This window comes from Oryctolagus cuniculus, chromosome 3 (genome assembly GCF_964237555.1).
Source record: "Oryctolagus cuniculus chromosome 3, mOryCun1.1, whole genome shotgun sequence".
Classification (NCBI taxonomy): Eukaryota; Metazoa; Chordata; class Mammalia; order Lagomorpha; family Leporidae; genus Oryctolagus; species Oryctolagus cuniculus.
Window position 1 is genome coordinate 38,162,741 of NC_091434.1, and position 19,469 is coordinate 38,182,209.

The 19,469-nt window shown below is 47.0% G+C and overlaps 1 protein-coding gene across 9 annotated transcripts in view; it reads left to right on the forward strand.

Moving 5' to 3' along the window:
* The first annotated feature begins 15,633 nt into the window (after positions 1-15,633).
* Positions 15,634-19,469, forward strand: part of ALS2 (alsin Rho guanine nucleotide exchange factor ALS2) — a 73,883-nt gene continuing 70,047 nt past the window's right edge. For 4 of the 9 annotated variants that reach the window (XR_007920607.2, XM_008258976.4, XM_008258979.4 and 1 more), the window contains exon 1: positions 15,635-15,779. The gene's annotated coding sequence lies outside the window, so the exon portion shown is untranslated. Of the gene's footprint in view, positions 15,780-15,815; positions 16,207-16,243; positions 16,568-19,469 lie in introns of those variants that run through there. The other 5 variants (XR_011387160.1, XR_007920608.2, XM_051849282.2 and 2 more) reach the window with 3 other exon arrangements.

Here is a 19,469-nt window from a genome sequence, read left to right on the forward strand (position 1 = left end):
GGCAGAGTTACACCCAGACACACACACACACACACACACACACACACAGAGAGAGAGAGAGAGAGAGAGAGAGAGGTCTTCTATCCACTGGTTCACTTCCCAAGTGGCCGCAACGCCCAGAGCTGCACCGATCCAAAACCAGAAGCCAGGAGCTTCCTCCGGGTCTCCTACATGGGTGCAGGGGCCCAATGATTTGGGCCATCTTCTGTTTTATCAGGCCATAGCAGAGAGCTGGATCAGAAGTGGGGCAGCCAGGACTCGAACCAGCACCCATATGGGATGCTGGCATTGCTGGCAGCGGCTTTAACCCACCATGCCACAGTGCTGGCCCCTATTTTCGTTAATGCAATTTAAGAATGGGATGATATTCAGTCATACCAAGGAGTCTTCAAGTGTGTGTTTGGTCATTCCTTCATTAGGCATTTCACCAAACATTTTTTTAAAGCAGTTCTAAACTTCATACACATTATCTCATTTAATTTTTTTTTTTAGAATGTCATTTTAAGAATTAGAATTTAAATCCACTGGTATTGACAAATCCTATGCTCTTAACTATGTTTGCACACAACGAACTCAGTCAGGAGCTGAGAGCAAGCACAGGGGCCCCTAACACAGTCCAGTGCACTGTTGCCTTGTGTGTGCAGATGATTGCTTCCTGGTACTTAGAATGATAGTTCCAACGCCCGTGGAAGAACTTCCTCCATACGCAGCATTCGAAAAAATCGAGGGCAAGTTGAGCTTCCTCCACCTGCTGTCTTCAGTTCCAGGCCTGTCTATGCAGCAGTCCCTCAGTCAATGAATAATCAAAGCAATTTGTCCCCTATAGCCTGTTGACTACAGAACAAGACACCGCAGTATAACTTGTCATCGTCAATTTCTGTGAAATGCATTAAAATGCTCCCGTTACCTACTCTGACATCTCCTTAAAGTTCACTGCTGTGTCAGAGTGAAGCGGTCAAGGCTGGAAATCCATCCTCGCTTGCTGACGCTCAGCACACGTCACAGTACTGCAAGCAGTGGAGTTTGACAGCTGTTTAAAACCATGTCACGCAAGTTATCAGTGCTTTAAAGTATGCGTGCCCTTGCGTGCCCTGTGAGGGCCCGCCCACAAACACACGCAGGTTACAAACACCTGGCTTGTAAATTTCTGATACCTGCAAATTGTGTGGGAGACCCTCTGAGCTCCCTGTCCCCCGCTCAAACCCAGAGTGCCTGGGCCCCTTCTGGCTGCCCTCATGCCTGAGAGTACAGCCTCGAACCGACAGCACCACTCGGTGGCCAGGATGGAGAACTGGCCGAATCCACTTTGCCTCACTCCCAGCTTAACTCCTCCACAAGTTGTCCTTCCCAAACTCCAAGCCCGATTCCCACCACCCCTATCTTCCTTGTACTTCAGTACTCACAGACAAGTCGACTGCATCTCGGACCATCTGTTTTGTGTGTATAAGCGGCCTTTTGTTTACTTTTAAATTTTTATTTATTTATTTGAAAGGGGTAGGGGGATAGCTTCTATCTGCCGGTGTACTCTCCAAATGCCCACAACAGACAGGGTGAGGCCAGTCTGAAGCCAGGAGCCGGAACCCTATCTGGGTCTTCCATGTGGGTGACAGGGACTCGGGTACTTGTGCCATCCCCTGTTGCTTTTTTAGGGTGTGCGTCATCAGGAAGATGGAACTGGAAGCAGAACCAGGGCTTGAACCCTAAATGTAGAGGAATGGGCACATTGATTAGGCCTGCACCCAACCTCAGAAATACAGTCCCCTCCTTGCTCCTAGTCCCAGTGGTCAGTTGGCTCCTGTCCATAGCAGGGCCTTCTGTAATAGCCAGGAGTGCAGGTAGAGACCCAGAGTAACAAAAGAAAACTGACCAGAGACAGACAGACAGACTGAGATTTGAGACGGAAAGAATCTCTTAGCTTCAGGGGCTGCCTTGGGCAGCTTCCTCCCTCACTGTTTCCCACAGGAGCTCGGTTTGAGATGAGGCACAAGGAGGCACCAAAAACACCGAGTAATTACGAGGAATAAGAATAATAAATAAAGGGCCTGGCATTGTGGCCACCACTTGGGACGCAGCCATCCCATATCTGAGTGCTGGTTCTAGTCTCGGCTACTCTGCTTCCGATCCAGCGCCCTGCTAATGTGTCTGGGGAAGCAGCAGAGGGTGGCCCAAGTGGCTGGGCCCCTGCACCCACGTGGCAGACCCAGATGCAGGTTCTGGCTCATGGCTTTGGCCAGGCCCAGCTCCAGGTGGCATAGCTATGGGGAGTGAACCAGCAGATGGAAGATTTTGGTCTTCCTCTCTTTGTCATCTTTCAAATAAAATAAATAAACCTTTAAAAATTACAAAATATTTCTGAAATTATATTTCTAAAAATCATGACTAAAAATTTAAATAAAAACTACACATAAAAATCTGTGATTGGGGCTGGCGTTTTGGCTTAGCAGGTAAAGCCGCCGCCTGCAGTGCCAGCATCCCATATGGGCACCGGTTTGAGTCCCGACTGCTCCACTTCCAATCCAGCTCTCTGCTATGGCCTGGGAAAGCAGTAGAAGATGGCCCAAGTCCTTGGGTCCCTGCACCCACTTGAAAGACCAGGTTGAAGCTCCTGGCTCCTGGCTTCGGATCAGCGCAGCTCCGGCCGTTGCAGCCAATGGGGAGTGAACCATCGGATGGAAGATCTCTCTCTCTGCCTCTCCTCTCTGTGTGTAACTCTGACTTTCAAATAAATATCTTTAAAAAAAATCCATGATCAACAAAATGCAGTATTTTAAATAAATACAAGTGGTTTGTGTCATGTACAAAGGAAACAGCGAGTTCTAATTATCTTAGATTCCCAGGCTGGTGGCTTCCACCCTCCAACCCAGACCTTTCCCCCTACCCCCAGCTCCCAGCTTAGGGCAGGTTCATAAGGGTTGAGAGTAGTGTGAGAACAGACTGACAACCTGGGGCTTTATATATAGCTATTTTTCCAAACTGTAGGGCTTTTATTAACTTTTCCACTTGACTCAAACTCAATATGGGAGAACTTTTGATCGGTGAAAGAAAAAGGGCATAAGTTTCCTTTTGCATGCCTTCCTGTCTGTGCTCCACAACTCCACAGCTTCCAAGGCAGTCCTCACCCCTGTCCCTTAAACCTGCTTTTCTCTAAGCACCATTCATGAAAGGCAACTCACTGGTACCAAGAATTTTTCTTCTTGTCTTTTTAATTACAAAACATTGCGAAAATATTGCTTGCAGCTAGGGACATTACAAGTCAAATATCACTTGTAAGTTAGTTCAGGAACCAAACTGCTATTTACCTCACTGTGTCTAGGGGAGACATGTTCTAAGTTTCAGACAATTTATTTGCAAATAAGTATTTGAAATATGATTTTTATAGGTTTGGGAACCTAATGTTTAAGTGCTTATAAAATGTATGTTATACATTATAATGGAAAAAAGAGATTGTCTCCAATTACTGCTCTTGATTTTTTTAAAAAGATTTACTTTTATTTATTTGAAAGGCAGAATTACAGAGAGAGGCAGAGACACACACACAAAGAGAGAGATCTTCCATCTGTTGGTACACTCCCCAAAAGGTCGCAATGGCCAGAGCTGCGCCGATCTGAAGCCAGGAGCTGTCGCTCCCCGTCTTCGTGGAGGAACGACACAGGACCCTGCGCTGTTCTTTTGTCTGCTCAGCCCTCCCCGGGTTTGCTGCTGGTTCTTCCCGGGTTGGCTACCGTCCCTCCACCTCCGTGGAGGGGCGGGCCCCCTGCCACTTTCCCCACTTCCGCAGGGGAGCGGCACACCGCCGGCCGGCTCTCTCGGGGGCTGCAAGGTGTTCCTTCAGATAGATGTTCCTGGTGCATGTTGTCTCTCTCCTCCTTTATAGTCCTCTTCCACCAATCCCAACTCTGCTACCCACACACCGAGTACGCTGCTCTCCTCCAATCAGGAGTAGGTCCTACAGTTTATTGGTTGAACTGGAGGCAGCTGTGTAGAAGCTGTTTCTCCCTTCTCAGCGCCATATTGTGGGAGAGCAGATGCATAGAATAAGTCTTAATTCCAGTAACTTAGTCTAGTCCGGGTTGCTCCCCACAGATCCCCCTTTCTTTTTATTTTTTGGCGTTGATACGCGCCTGTCTTCGGTGCCCCATGGCACACACTCTGCTCTGCTTGCTGGAGTTGCCCACAAGTGCTTACAAGCCCTACCAATCAGGCAAACCGAATCCGGGTCCTCTCTTCACCATGTTGTGAGGAGGTTTTTAGGCGCTGATGCGTGCCTGAGTTCGGTGCCCTGCAGCGCATGCTCTGCCCTGCTAGAACTGCCTGCAGGTACTTACAAGCCCTAGCAATCAGGCAAACCGAATCCAAGCCCTCTCATTGCTGTCTTGTGGGGAGACTTATTGATGTTAATTTGTGCCTGTCTTCGGTGACCTGCAGCGCATAAGCTGCTAGCTGCCCGCAGGTGCTCACCGCCTCCCTAATCAGGCAGACCGAATCCAAGCTCTCTCATTGCCATGCGTGTTGTGGGGAGGCCTTATTTTTCTCTATTTCTCTATCTCCGGGCATTCCTATTTCTCCTATTTTACTTCTATCTACCAGCATTCCTATTTCTCTCATTTTACTTCTAAACTTCTGTTTCTCTTATCCCTGCAGCATCCCAGCGCCCGCCCCGAGGCTGCTTCTCGGCGCCTCGCCCCGTGGCGGGTTCCTGGCTCTGCGCCGCTTCAGCCTGCGCTTCTCTCATCTGCGCGGCTTCCCGGCGCCCGCCCTGCGGCGGGTTCCCGGCTCTGCGCGGCTCGGCTTCGCGCGCTCCGCGGTCTCCACGGCCTTCGCGCCCACACCATGGCCTTCACGCTAGCCCCACGTTCCCTATCTATCCGCGCCCCGTGCGCTCTCCCCACTTGTGCCCCGCGCGCTCTCTCTGCGCGCGGCAGCTTCCGCGAGTCACACAGCCCAGCTCACGTTTCCGCCACCGGCATTCAGTCTAAGTTTCCCGGGCTAACCTGGCGAATTCAACCTAGCTCACGCGTCTCCGCCTTACGGTTTGGCTTCCCGTCCTCTGCTCCCTGGGCTAATCTGACGGATTCCAACCTAGCTCACGCGTCTCCGCCTCTGGTTTTAGATTTTCGCCCCTTGTTCCCCGGGCTGACTCGACGAATCCCAAGGCTAGCTTTCGTCTCCGCTTTGGCCTGCCCCCGCGGCTTCATCCTTCCTAACATTTTTCTCTACCCGGTATGTTTCCCTAACTTTTCTTCCAACGATATTCCCCTCTCATTTCTCCTGGCTTCTCCCCACAGTCCGTATCCGAGTCTAAGTTTCTTCTAGGTTTCACTTTCACTTTCAACCTGCAGTCCGTATCTGAGTCTAAGTTTCTTCTTGCTTTCACTTTAAATCCTAACTTCTTTCCCACAGTCCATATCCGAGTCTATGCCTAGGCTTTCAATAGCTTCTTCCGGCACCTTTTCCGTCCGGCTTTTCCCTAGGCTCTTTGCTAGTCTCTCTCTCCGGTATTTTCCCACTTCTTCCCGTTTCTTCCCTCCTAGGTTTCCTATCCGAGTCACGGCACCATTATGTCGCTCCCCGTCTTCGTGGAGGAACGACACAGGACCCTGCGCTGTTCTTTTGTCTGCTCGGCCCTCCCCGGGTTTGCTGCTGGTTCTTCCCGGGTTGGCTACTGTCCCTCCACCTCCGTGGAGGGGCGGGCCCCCTGCCACTTTCCCCACTTCCGCAGGGGAGCGGCACACCGCCGGCCGGCTCTCTCGGGGGCTGCAAGGTGTTCCTTCAGATAGATGTTCCTGGTGCATGTTGTCTCTCTCCTCCTTTATAGTCCTCTTCCACCAATCCCAACTCTGCTACCCACACACCGAGTACGCTGCTCTCCTCCAATCAGGAGTAGGTCCTACAGTTTATTGGTTGAACTGGAGGCAGCTGTGTAGAAGCTGTTTCTCCCTTCTCAGCGCCATATTGTGGGAGAGCAGATGCATAGAATAAGTCTTAATTCCAGTAACTTAGTCTAGTCCGGGTTGCTCCCCACAGGAGCCAGGAGCTTCTTCTGGGTCTCCCATGTGGGAGCACTTGGGCCACCTTCCACTGCTTTCCCTGGCATATTAGCAGGGAGCTAGACCAGAAGTGGAACAGCCAGGACATGAAGCAGTGCCCATATGGGATGCTGATGTTGCAGGTGGCAGTTTAACCCACTATGCCACATTGCCAGCTCCACTGTTCTTGATTTTTAAGCCAAAAAAAGTGACTTGTAATGTCCAGCCTGAGATTGCAATGTGAGGATGTGGCAATAGGATAGGTTTTGTCAATAAAACTGAGACAAGGAAAAAATAAGAGAGAGAGGTGTAACATATTAGGCACATATTGCATATAAATAATTCAGATATAGAAGCAAATTTTATTTAGGTCTATATATTTAAGTTTCATCAAATATGCTTGCTCTAATGTCTAATTACTTTTATGTCATGGTACAAGATGTATGAATATATGTCTCAACTATTCCCACATAGCATGTGCTTCCATTCTAAAAATAACACATTAGCATCTGCTTACCTACAGCTGGTGATTAGTCATTCAATCCGCTAATTGTTTTTTGGTATGAGATTAGTAGACATGTTCCTATTTAAATCATTCCTCCAAATGACCACATGTCATCAGCAGGCCTTTGCTTCTCATTCTTGTCATTAGCTTCTTGCATTGAAGCTCAGCCACAGTCAAGTGCTCCCAGATGTCAGTGACAACCGGATGCCCCTTTGCTAAAATCTCAGCCACTTAGAAATTCAGCATTTAATTTTTAAAAATAACGATCTCAGTTGTTTTTTTTTTTTTTTTTTTTTTTTTTTGACAGGCAGAGTGGACAGTGAGAGAGACAGAGAGAAAGGTCTTCCTTTGCCGTTGGTTCATCCTCCAATGGCTGCCGTGGCCAGCGCACAGCGCTGATCCGAAGGCAGGAGCCAGGTACTTATCCTGGTCTCCCATGGGGTGCAGGGCCCAAGGACGTGGGCCATCCTCCACTGCACTCCCTTGGCCACAGCAGAGAGCTGGCCTGGAAGAGGGGCAACTGGGACAGAATCCGGCGCCCCGACTGGGACTAGAACTCCGTGTGCCGGCGCTGCAAGGCGGAGGATTAGCCTAGTGAGCCGCGGCGCCAGCCGATCTCAGTTGTTCTTAACTATTCTTTTTAACTTAAGAAAACAATCTATTCAGAAAGGACTAAAAACTGTTACACACACACAGTCTTTATGTTAACAGTTTAGTAGAGTAAGATACGCAGACCACAAGTATCCTTTGAAAGCCTGGAAGTTCATTCTATACAATATTTTTTATTTAAAAAAATTATTTATCTTCATTTTATTTGAAAGGCAGAGAGAGAGAGAGAGAGAGAGAGAGAGAGAGAATATCTTCCATCTGCTGGCTTACTCTCTAAATGCTCACAATGGTCAGGGCTGGGCTGAGTCAGGCCAAAGCCAGGAGCCAGGAGCCAGGAACTCCAGCCAGGTCTCCCATGGGGGTTGCAGGGATCCAAGTACTTGAACCATCATCTGATGGCTCCCAGTGTGTATTAGCAAGAAGCAGATTGGAAGCAGAGTAGTTGGGACTGGACCCCAGGTACTCTGATATGGGATGTGGGCATCCGAAGTGGTAACAATCCACTGTGCCATCATGACCACGCCACCAGATCTCAGCCTATTCCATCTGCATTTCAGGAATAATTATACGAAATATGCGAGTGGATGAAATATGCATATGGAGCATATTTTTAATAATATATTATAAAATATATTTATTATATGATTAAAATTAAGCTCCCAAACCATTCCTCCCTGAGTTGGCATCGCATACCCTCCAACATACTCATGCTCTAGAAAGACGAGCCATTGCCTTCTGTCCTTTTAACCTTTGACAGCAGGAAGATTCGTGTCTTCTATGACTCTTGAGGGTAGGAAAGTGGAAGAACCCTCCTCAGTTCCACCCAATGGGCAGTCAATCAGAGGATTCAGCCTAGAACTAATGGCAGTCAGGTCAGCTGGCAAAAGAGGCAAGTATGTACATCTATTTTAATAAACTGTATTTCAATGAATTGTTAAATTGCTAAATCTCAATAAGCAAGTTTACTGGACAGTCACTAAAGTGCAAGGTACGGTGTTGATCTCAAGAGATTAAAAAATGAGTAAAACAGTCTTGGAGCTTGGACTTAAACAAGAGAGACAAGGTTTGTAAATTACTGTAATATATGCCATGATGAAAGGACTTAGATTTGCAAGTATATTCAACCTAGATGGTGCACCGACAGTGTTCATACCTTTTCATCTTTTCTTTTTAGCTCATTATTCTTTCCAACAGGAACCCTAAGTTTGCTATCATTCCATCTATTTGTTTTCTTAAATTCTTGGGCTTGGGGTTTCTATTCTGTGCCTTGACCTCACAACTTCTCCAACTACTGCCCCAGTGTTTGATTCCACTTCACAACAGACCTTCGTGCAGAAGGTTTCTTCATTTCCTCATTTCCTATTCTCCAGCTCACCCCAGTAAAGCTTCTGCTGCTCCAACAAACCTGCTTTTATCAAGTCACCAGGGGGTCCATGCTACCAACACCCGAAGGATTAGCTCTTAGCTTCCTTTACTCTCTGGCAGCCCTCAATGTCATTGGTCACAGCGCCATTCTTGAAAGCCTCTTTGATCTCTGTGAACTGGGCACTTTCTGGATCTCCTCCTACATCCTCATGGACTTCTCTGCAGTCATCTCGGCTGGTTTCTCCTCCCCTGCTCTTCTTCCACATTTGGTGGCCCTAGGGCTCAGTTCAGGCTTTATGGAGATGCCCTAGCTATACTTCCGTCCTGGGTAATCTCACCTAGTCCCATGGCTTTGAATGGTACTTGTAACTCTCAAATCCCGAGCTTCTCTCTAGGATACCAGCTGCCTATGTGACATTTCTCTTTGCCTAAAAGGTATCCCAAAGTCAAAATCCCAAAATCAAAATCAGACTCTTAGACAATACCAAGATGCTTCTCCTTAGTTTTCTCCAGTTCAGAAAATGGAATTCCCATCAATCAGTTGCTTAAGGAAGTAACCCCAGCCTACATACAAATCAAATCTTATTTCTAATCCATCAGTAAATCATGTCAATTCTAACTCCGGAGAATAACTCAAATCTACTCATATCTAATTCCTTATTCATACTGCTGCCAAAAACAAAAATCACAACAAATTCAGTTTGAAGACCTTGGTTGGCTTTATTTTACAATTCCAGAATCATGGATTACTTCATTCCATGAAATAAAACAAGTGTTCGATGGGCTGAGCATAAGAGATTGGCTTTATAGACAGAGAAGAGCTGAAAAAGTAGAAATAAAGAACAAAAACTGATAGGTCATTTCAAACTTACTTTTCTTGTAAGGTGGGGGCAGGGAGACAGAATATCAGGTTACTTCAGGTCACCTTTTTGTAAGGATTAAAGCAGAGGGAATGGGGCCATGGTTGTGGGGCAGCAGGTTAAGCCAGTGTCACATGTGAGCACTAGTTCAAGTCCCAGCCACTCCACTTCTGATCTAGCTCCCTGCTAATGTGGTTGGGAAAGCAGCAGAAGATAGTTCAAATGCTTGGGCCTCTGCCACCCATAAGGGACCCAGATAGAGTCCCAGGCTGCTGGCTTCCGCCTGACCCAGCCCCACCCTTTGTAGCAATTTGGGAACTGAACTAGTGGGTAGAAGATCTCTCTGTATCTCTCTTTCTCCTTCTGTAACTCTGCCTTTTGATAAATAAATAAATCTCAAAAGAGTAGGGGCTGGTGCTGTGACTTAGTGGGTAAAGCTGCCACCTGCAGTACCCGCATCCCATATGGGCGCTGGTTCGAGTCCCGGCTGCTCCACTTCCGATCTAGCTCTCTGCTATGGCCTGAGAAAGCAGTAGAGGATGGTCCAAGTCCTTGGGCCCCTACACCTGATTGGAAGACCTGGAAGAAGCTCCTGGCTCCTGGATCAGCGTAGCTCCAGCTGTTGTGGCCAATTGGGGAGTGAAACAGTGGATGGAAGACCTCTCTCTCTCTCTCTCTCTCTCTCTCTGCCTTTCCTTCTCTCTTTGTGTAATTTTGACTTTCAAATAAATAAATAAATCTTTAAAAAAAAGTATAGGTAGCTTCCCTATAATGCCATTGAAGCTGGCCCATTTAGGAAATTTGGCTATTATCTCTTGATTTCTTGGAAAGTCAGGTAACAACTTAGTTTGCGTTTGGTGACAGGGAACCTTAGCATGAGCGACTCCACTTTGCTTTTTAGTCAGGTCTCTTGGGGCTCCGTGCAGGAGCCTAGTCCAAAATAGCCTCATGAATTTTTTATTTAATACTGCTCTCTCCCTAGTTCTAGTCTAATGTAATACCTTCCATTTAGTCACCCCAGTTCCATTCTAACTCTTCTATAATCTATTCAGTCTGAGTGAACTTAAACAAAAATATTACTTTTATTGAATCTTAACCTTTGAGTAATCATCTTTTTAATATTATAGATAGAGTTAGAATGCACTTTGAAAAATACAACTCAGATCATATCACTTCCACTGAAGACATTCTGATGCATTTAGAGTAAAATACAAGCTCAGAACCTGGCCTACAGATCCCTACATAACCATTGGAAGGTCATTTTCTACCACCCCTCCCTTCGAGTCATTCCCTGCTAGCTATTTTTGCCTCCTTTCTGAACACAAGTTAGTTCTTTCCTTGGAGAATCCAGCAGAATCCTGGGCTAGATCCTCCCCTTCGCCTCAGTCTCTAAATAGAGGAGGGTTCAGGACTCAGACCTCAGACTGCTTCTCTTTTCTACCAACAACTTTCAAAGTTATATCTCAACACAAGACTCCTGTATGCAACTTGACACCTCCTCCCAGATGTCCAATAACCACACAAAACAGAGCATGTCCAAATCTGAAAGCTTGATGCTTGATCCCAAACATACTCTTTTTCCATCTCGGTAAAAGACAGCTCATCTTTATCAATAACTCAGTCCTTAGGTTATCTTTTTATCTCAAAGCTCATGTCTAACCCATGAGCAAATACGGTAGTCCTTCACTTCAAAATGCATCTGGAATCTAACTTCTTTTCACCTTCTCTCCATTGTACCCAGGCCAGGTCATCGTGACTCTGCTGCAAAAGCCTCTTACTGATCTGGCTCTATCCTTCCACTCCTACACTCTGTTCATGCTGCACAGGAGTCATCCCTTTAAAACAGGAAGCCAGATGACAACATCCTCTGCCGAAAGCCCTCCCAGGGTTACTTGTATCAGATCAACTCACAGTTCTTTCCACTGTCCAAATGGTCCAGCCCCTCTGCCAGATCAGTAGCTACTGACCCTACCCCCTATGTTTCTATACTTTTCTCATTTAGCTCTAGCCTCCCCCAGCCTCTCTCAGCCTCATCTCATACAGCACTGGTCTTCTTGCCTTTGTGCCTACTGGTGCCTTGTGCTTGTAGGGCCAGATGTTCACTGGATTTATGTCTCTGCTCCCTCACGGGTCTTTGTCCAGATGTCTTCTTAGAAGAGGCACTTTCCCTACCCACTGCATATAAAATTGCACCCTTCTCCTGTTATTCCTTTGCCTTGCTTTATTGTTAACAACAACAATACATACAGCATGAACTATGTACCAGGAACCATTCTAAGCACTTTATACATATTAGATAATTTAATGCTCATGTGACCCGATGAAGTAGGCAATATTACCATCTGTTTCTTGGGTGAGGGCCCTGAAGCACAAAGCCGTGAGCTAACTTACAGCACAGTTACAACGCTAGTAAGTGCTGGAGCTGAAGTTTGAACACAGTCTCTTAGCTATCACACTACTTTGTCTCTTTTATAGCCTTCATCATTACTTTTTAAAAAATTTTTATTCAAGTTATACAAGTAGCATGTATTTTTTTTTTTGACAGGCAGAGTGGACAGTGAGAGAGAGAGAGACAGAGAGAAAGGTCTTCCTTTTCCGTTGGTTCACCCTCCAATGGCCGCCGTGGCCAGCACACCACACTGATCCAATGGCAGGAGCCAGGTGCTTTTCCTGGTCTCCCATGGGGTGCAGGGCCCAAGCACTTGGGCTATCCTCCACTGCACTCCCGGGCCACAGCAGAGAGCTGGCCTGGAAGAGGGGCAACCGGGACAGAATCTGGCGCCCTGACCGGGACTAGAACCCTGTGTGCCGGCGCCGCAAGGCGGAGGATTAGCCTAGTGAGCCGCGGCGCCGACTGTATCATGTATTTTATATACACAGATTTAGGGACATAGTAACACCTCCCACCCACGCTCTGACCCTTCCTCCTCCTCCCTCTCACATTCCCACTCTTAACTTTTATAAAGGTCTATTTTCAGTTTACTTAATGATCATATAGTTAACCCTATTCTAAATAAAAGAGTTTAACAATAATATGAAGGAAAAAAAAAACATTGTTCCTCAATGGAAGAGACAAGAGCTGTAGACAAAGACTGAATCTCAACATATCTATTTCACTCCAATCATCACTACTTTATATCTGTTTATTATCTCCCACGCTTGTCACTTGTTTCAGTTATTACTGCATCACCAACCATCCCAATACCTAGTACCTACAGCAACAACGTATTATTTCTCAGGAATCTGGGTCGGGAATTCAGGAAGGGCTTGACTAAGTTATTTTTCTGCCCCACTTGGCATTGGCTGCTGTCATTCACCCAGCAACATCCAGCTGGTGACTGGGCTGGCTTGGAAGTTCCCAGAAAGCTTCAGTGCTGTCTGGCCCATCAGCGCTGCTCCACGTGACCCCTCAGTTGACATCGCCTCTCATTCATCTGTAATACAGCCGCAGTTTTTGTTCAGCATGGCAGCTAGCTTTTCAAGGACATGGATCTGTAAGTTCTCTTGAAAGCATGTGTTCACAAGCCCTAGAACTTCATTTTTGCCATATTCTATTAGTTAAAAAAAAATCACCAGGCCAGCCCGTATTTGGGAAAGAGGAAGCAGAGTCCTCTCTTGATGTCAAGAGTAGCATTTGTAAGCATAGAGGGAGATGGCTGGCTGGCAGCTCTGGAGATGTCTTCCATGCCAGCAGAGTGGGAGTTCATTAACCTGTTCCTCCAGCACCTGGAACACTGCCTGGCACAAAGTAACTATGCAGTAGGCTCTCAGTTCATGCATGAATTTCAGGGGCAGATGAACCGGTGCCTATGTGGGATGCCAGAGCTTCAGGCCAGGGCTCTAACCCGCTGCACCACAGCACCGGCCCCTTATGTTTGTTTTAAAAATAAATAAAAATAAAATGGGTGCTGGGGACCAGTGCTGTGGCGCAGTGGGTTAAAGCCCTGGCCTGAAGTGCTGGTTCTAGTTCTGGCTGCTCCTCTTCCGATCCAGCACTCTGCTATGGCCTGGGAAAGCAGTAGAAGAGGGCCCAAGTCCTTGGGCCCCTGCACCCGCGTGGGAGACCTGGAAGAAGCTCCTGGCTCCTGGCTTCGGTTCAGCGTGGCTCTGGCCATTGCAGCCAGTTGGGGAGTGAACCAGCAGATGGAAGATCTCTTTTTCTCTCTCTGCCTCTCTTCTCTCTGTGTGTAACTCTAACTTTCAAATAAATAAATAAATAAATCTTTTTTAAAAAAAATGGGTGCCAATTTGAGTCCCAGCTGCTCCACTTTTGATCCAGCTCTCTGCTACAGCCTGGGAAAGCAGTAAAAGATGGCCCAAGTTCTTGGGTCCCTACAACCTTGTGGAGACCTGGAAGAAACTCCTGGCTTCAGATCAGCTCAGCACTGGCCATTGTGACCATTTGGGGAGTGAACCAGTGGATGGAAGACCTCTCTCTCTCTTTCTCTCTGCCTCTAACTCTGCCTTTCAAATAAATAAATAAATATTTAAAAAAATAAAAGTTCAAAGAGCACCAAATTGTATAGTGTCACTAGTAGTTTTCTTCCCTTTCTTATTTTCAATTGTTTAATATATCTTTCAGAGCTAACATATGCAGATCTAAGGATATGTGTCATTTTCATGTATGTATCTATCATCTTTCTCCTGAAGACACATACATAATGCCCAATTGAAACGTATACACACTATTTGTACCCTGTTTTTCTCTTAACAATCTAACTTCCAGATCATTCCAATAAGTACATAAAGATCACCCCCCCCCTTTTTTTTTAAGAGGTTGCATAGAATGGCTTAATTCTAAGACCCCAAAAATCAGGGATTACAGTTCAGGGTGAGGAAGATTGGGAAGCCAGAAAGCAGAGATAGAAAATGAGGGCAAAGGCAAGGAGGGCAGGGAAAAAAAATTGAAGACAAGGTAGATAGGAGCAGGCTTAGTACCTGCCGGAGACTAAGTGATAAGAAAGGCCAAGGATGAACATCGGGCAAAGAGAAAGGACAAACAATGGGGCAGAGTCTCCAAGGGGATTCGAAAGGATCCTGAGTTTAGGTGGAGGGGTTAACCTTGAGAGGGCAGAACCCCTCTAGAAGGAAAGGGAGAAGGAGAGGAAGCTGAGGTTGCAGGTAGGTTTTGCAATAGTTGTTGGTAGGAATTAAGGAAATTCACTTCTAGTGGTTTCTCATCTCGTTTAGAAACGTTAGAATGAAGTTATTTTTTCTTTGAATGTTTACAGAGGAAGTGAGTGGGTAAATTCGGAAGTGTGAGAGTTGGGAATAGGAGGGTAGCAGGGTAGGAGATATCATGAGTAGCAATGTGTAAATATCACTATCTTAGGTTCAGTGACATTGGCCTGGCTACACCTAAGTCTCCCCCAAGACAGACACACTTTTGGCTTGCAGTGGTGCCAATTTGTGATTTTGTGCAGTGGGGAGGTTGTGGACTAGGTTAGTTGCACTGTTGCAGAATAAGCTTTGCAGGTGGGCAGAACACTGGGGAGGCAATTGAGGTGAGGGTGTTGGTCAATGCGAGGCCACAGCTACTCAGGCACCGTTGGTGGCATAAATTTAGGTCTACAGATGCAGCGACAGCACTCGACCTGGCAGCAGCTAGATCGCATCCACCATGTGCCAGGAATGGAGGTTCTAGAAAAATCTTCACAGGAGGGCTTTGGGATGCAGGATGGATGGTGGTGGTAGCTGTGGCAGCGACAGAGTGTTGCAGAACTGTGAGGGGCAAGCGAAACTGATTTTACTCATATGGGATATCGGGAAGTCCTGCAGGCATCGAAGAGGGGGCCAGTGCCTTTCCTCCCGCTTCATTCCACCCTTTGGGGGGTGCAAGTAGGTACCAAACATACAATCTGACAAACCGGCGCCGCGTGGAGATGACGTCACTCTAGGGGCGGAAAGCGATCCTCGTTAGGCTAAAATCTACAAAGCCAATCTGAAGATATGTTAGTGTTTTCACTTTATACTACCCGCTCTTGCAGTTTGAGGGTGTTCACAATATAACTGCAGGGCCAAATCACCGGCCCCTGCCCCTGCGCTTTCCGTTACCATGGAAGCGTTCGGGTAGCTAGGCCCCGACGACTCCATATGACGTCATCACCGAAGCGCGATCTAGGATTGGCGGCTCCGCCTTGGCCGAGGGAAGGGCCGTGCTCCCGAGAGCGTTGCCATGTAGTGCCCTACGCATCCTCAGTAATTTTGATCCATACCAGACGCCGTTGGTCGTCTCCTAGTGTAACCCTCACTGCTCCGGGAGCTGTCTCCTCCCGCCTTCACCCACGCTCGCCCGCCAGCCGCCCTGCAGCCCCGCCCCTGCCAGGAGGCCCCGCCCCCCGTGAATCAGCTGATCTCGCGGACCTGCGGGACTCCTGCCGGATGCAGAGCGCGGTATTGCCGGTGGAGCGTCAGGTGAGCTAGCGCGGGTCCCGAGCCGACCCTCGGCTTCGGAGGGCTCATCGGCTGGGACCGCCTGTGTGCGGGAGGCGGGGGTCCGGGAGCGGGGTGGAGACTCTGGCCGAGGCCCGGGAGCGGGTTGCTGGGGGCCGGCCGACAGCGCGCCCACCCCTTCCCAGCCGCGGTCCGACCGACGGCGCCTGCTGGTCCAGGAGCTTCCGACGCGGCCGCTAGGCACCGGCGCCAAGTTCTCGCCTTTGCCGGCTTCCACCCGCCGGAGGCAGGACGCCTCTGCAGTGGTCTCAGCCGCCCGAGATTCCATCATGCCCTCTCCTCCCGCCTCCACCCACGCCGCCTTCCACCCATTCATTCGCGAGGATCTGTGGGACAGCCGCACCGGGCGCTGAGCGGATTAACCTGGGTCCCTGGCCAGGAACCCTGGGTGCGTGTCCGGGCGGGTTTGCCCCTGGGTGCAGGTCACCGCCAGGGGCGGACCACAGCGGGGCTAGAAGAGACTGACCTTGATGTTGAGAATGAGTGGCTTACCCAAGCCCTGTAGCGTGTGAAGTGATCCAAGTTCTGGTGAGCAGATGGTCAGAGGCTGCAGCCGTGGGCTGGAGCAAACGCCGCTGCTCAGGGCTTCGCCGAGCAGGAACACAGGAAAACCCTGGTCCAGGTGGCAGATCCAGGTCTTTTCTCTCCGGCGTGGGATGGGGAAGGCAGGCACTCCCATGCCCAAATGAAGACCCTTACATGATTGCCGTGGTGTTCATTGGTTGGCAGCAAATGTTCTTCGCGCAGCTGTAAGCAGTACAATTGTGTGATACGTTTTTTTTTCTGAGCAGGCACAGAAAATCAGTAAACCCTGGCCAAAGATCGTGTGTGTGTGTGTGCGCGCGTATGTGTGTATGAGAGAGAGAGAGATTTGAAATGATCAGTTGATTTTTTAAGTTAATGAATACTTAGAAGAATTTAAAATAGTTAAAAATTCACTTTTGCAGTCAGTTGCACTATTTAACCTTAGTAATGTAAGGGATACTGGCGAAGATTCTAGGCTTGCATCTTTGACTTTCGGCAAGTTACTGCACCTCAGCCCTTATCTCTAAATGGGGGATAAAATATAAAATGCTTTCCTGACGTCCGTGGTTTTGCCTGAGATGCTTCGTGTATCAGTACAGTGCTTGGCTCCTGGTGAATATTCACTACACATCAACAATGCTTACAATTTTTTCTTCTATTACATCCTGACCCAAATGGACTTTTTGCCCTAAGTGGAGGGAACAGTAACTGAATATTTTAAGCAAGGGACTTCTTGACTTCTTAAGTCAAGAGAGAGTTTTCAGATACTCTGGGGATCCATAGGCTTGTATGTAGAGGAAATATGATTTCAGGTTGGTTTGTAGTAACTTGGGTCCTCCGTTGGGCATTTTAATGTGGAAAACATGCTGATGGAATGCATATCTAGTTTAAATTTGTTAGTCCTGAAACTATGACTAGTTTTGGCAGATTCAAGAATCACAGTTATAGAAGAAAAGCTCAAAATGACATCACAGTGTTAAGATTTGAAAACATAATGCTCCCTAAAATGAAGTACCAAACAGGTGATTTGGGGAAATTTTTTAGTGGCATTATGCAGGTCAGTTATTTTATTTAACCTGATGTACACAGTGTAGTATGGAATCCCTTCTCCCCACATTGCAGTTCTTCAGAACATAGGTTGTTATCTGAAACACTGGGCATTTTGATGGTTGCAGAATCAAAGGGCATGCTTAAACCTTCCCTGAGATCTTATTTTAGTTCTTGTGCGATTAGGTGGAAAGACTACCAGTAATCTTTTCTTGGAAAACACAGGCTTAAGGCAGTCACTGCTGGGTCCATTCTACAGCTGTATCCAAAGACTGCGAGTGACTTGTCAAAGCCTATAATCCTGCATGAAAGTGAGCCGAGCTAGGGTCTGGGTGGAAAACAAGGCAGGCAGGTAGCAAGGTGATTGGCAAGATGGTGCAAGAGAAGTCCTGCTTTGATGTGGTCTGGAGCTGAACCCCTTTCCCAGAGGAACGCTGGGAGGATTTCCATGACTTTTAAATCACTTAGCTCTTTTTGTAACTTTGTGAGATTAAATCTACCACGTATTCAACTGTGTTAGGGATCTGTGTGGGTACGTCAAAAAGTTCGTGGAAAGGTGGAATTAAAAAAAAAGTTAAAAAAATACACAAAGAGAAAACACTATTAAGAAAAGATATATTTTGCTTCAAATAATTTCAAAATCCGTGCATAGATTTTTCAATAATACACATTTTCCACAAACTTTTTGAAGATATCCTGCTAGAATTTGTTTGAGACAGATTGTTCTCTTAACCCTTCTTCACTGATGACTGAATAAGGCAGTTATCAGTAATAAGAAAGCCCCCAAACAGATTGTTGATGGTCAGCCCTTAAAGTGCTTGATAACCACAAATAAAATAACAGGAAACTTGGTTCTCTTCAGTAGCGCGTTTATTTTCCTTTCCCCATCTCCTGCGACATCTTTAGTTTATGTCCCGATGCCTGTCTGCATTTAGCTGAACTAACTGATCCAAGCAGGTAGAGCAAAAATATTTGAATCAGTGAGGCAGTGAGTGCTTTTTTTGGGGGCTGTTGTATGGTTTTCAATGTGAAGGGAATGTGCAATTTCTGACCCTCTCTAAGAAGACGAGGGTCTTTTGGTAGGGGTTCAGTTGGCTGCCAGTGAATTGTGCACTGAGAGAAGATCAGCTTTAGCCTCATTAATTCTACAAAGTGATCAACTCCTGTTTCTGTTATTTATGATGTGATTTCAGTATTTTCCTTCCAAGCCCTCACACAGTACTTGAGTTCACCAGACCTTCTTCCTGGGAATGTGGTGATTTCGACCTAATAACAGCATGTGGGTGGGCTTCCACTCACTCCAGGGTGCCTTTCTCCCACAGTGAATTTTGTAACTAAACTTAGGACAGCTGTCCAAGGAAACGTATAACAAGGCTGATTCTAATAGCTCTTTAAAGTGTCGCAAATCTTGCTGTATATTAGTAGGAAAATGGGTAAACTGGTTCATTCATGCTATTGACTGCTCAGCCCCTAGGTTAATATCAGTGGATTGGATCTATACTTATCCAAATGGATACATCTCAAGCATATAATATTGATTTTTAAAAAATTTATCCATTTATTTGAAAATTAGAGTTATACAAAGAGAGGAGGAGAGGCAGAGAAAGAAAGAGAGAGAGGGGTCCTCCATCTACTGGCTTACTCCCCGATTGGCCACAACGGGCAGAGCCTTGCCGATCTGAAACCAGGAGCCAGGAGCCTCCTCCGGGTCTCCCGCTCAGGTACAGGGGCCCAAGGACTTGGGCCATCTTCCACTGCTTTCCCAGGCCACAGCAGAGAGCTGGACAAGAAGTGAAGCACCCAGGACTCGAACCGGCGCCCATATGGGATGCCAGCACTGCAGGCAGCGACTTTATCTGTTACGCCACAGTGCTGGCCACTATAATGCTGACTGAAAAAAGCAAGCTGTCCAAAGATATTTGAGTATATTGTAAGGTGCATTTATACATACTTTTGAGATAATACAGTATTATACATTGTTTGTTAACACACACATGTAACAGAATTATATAGAAGTATAAGGACATGCCTGGGAATGAACAGTATGGACTTCTGGAATAGAAGCTAACTCCTAAAGTG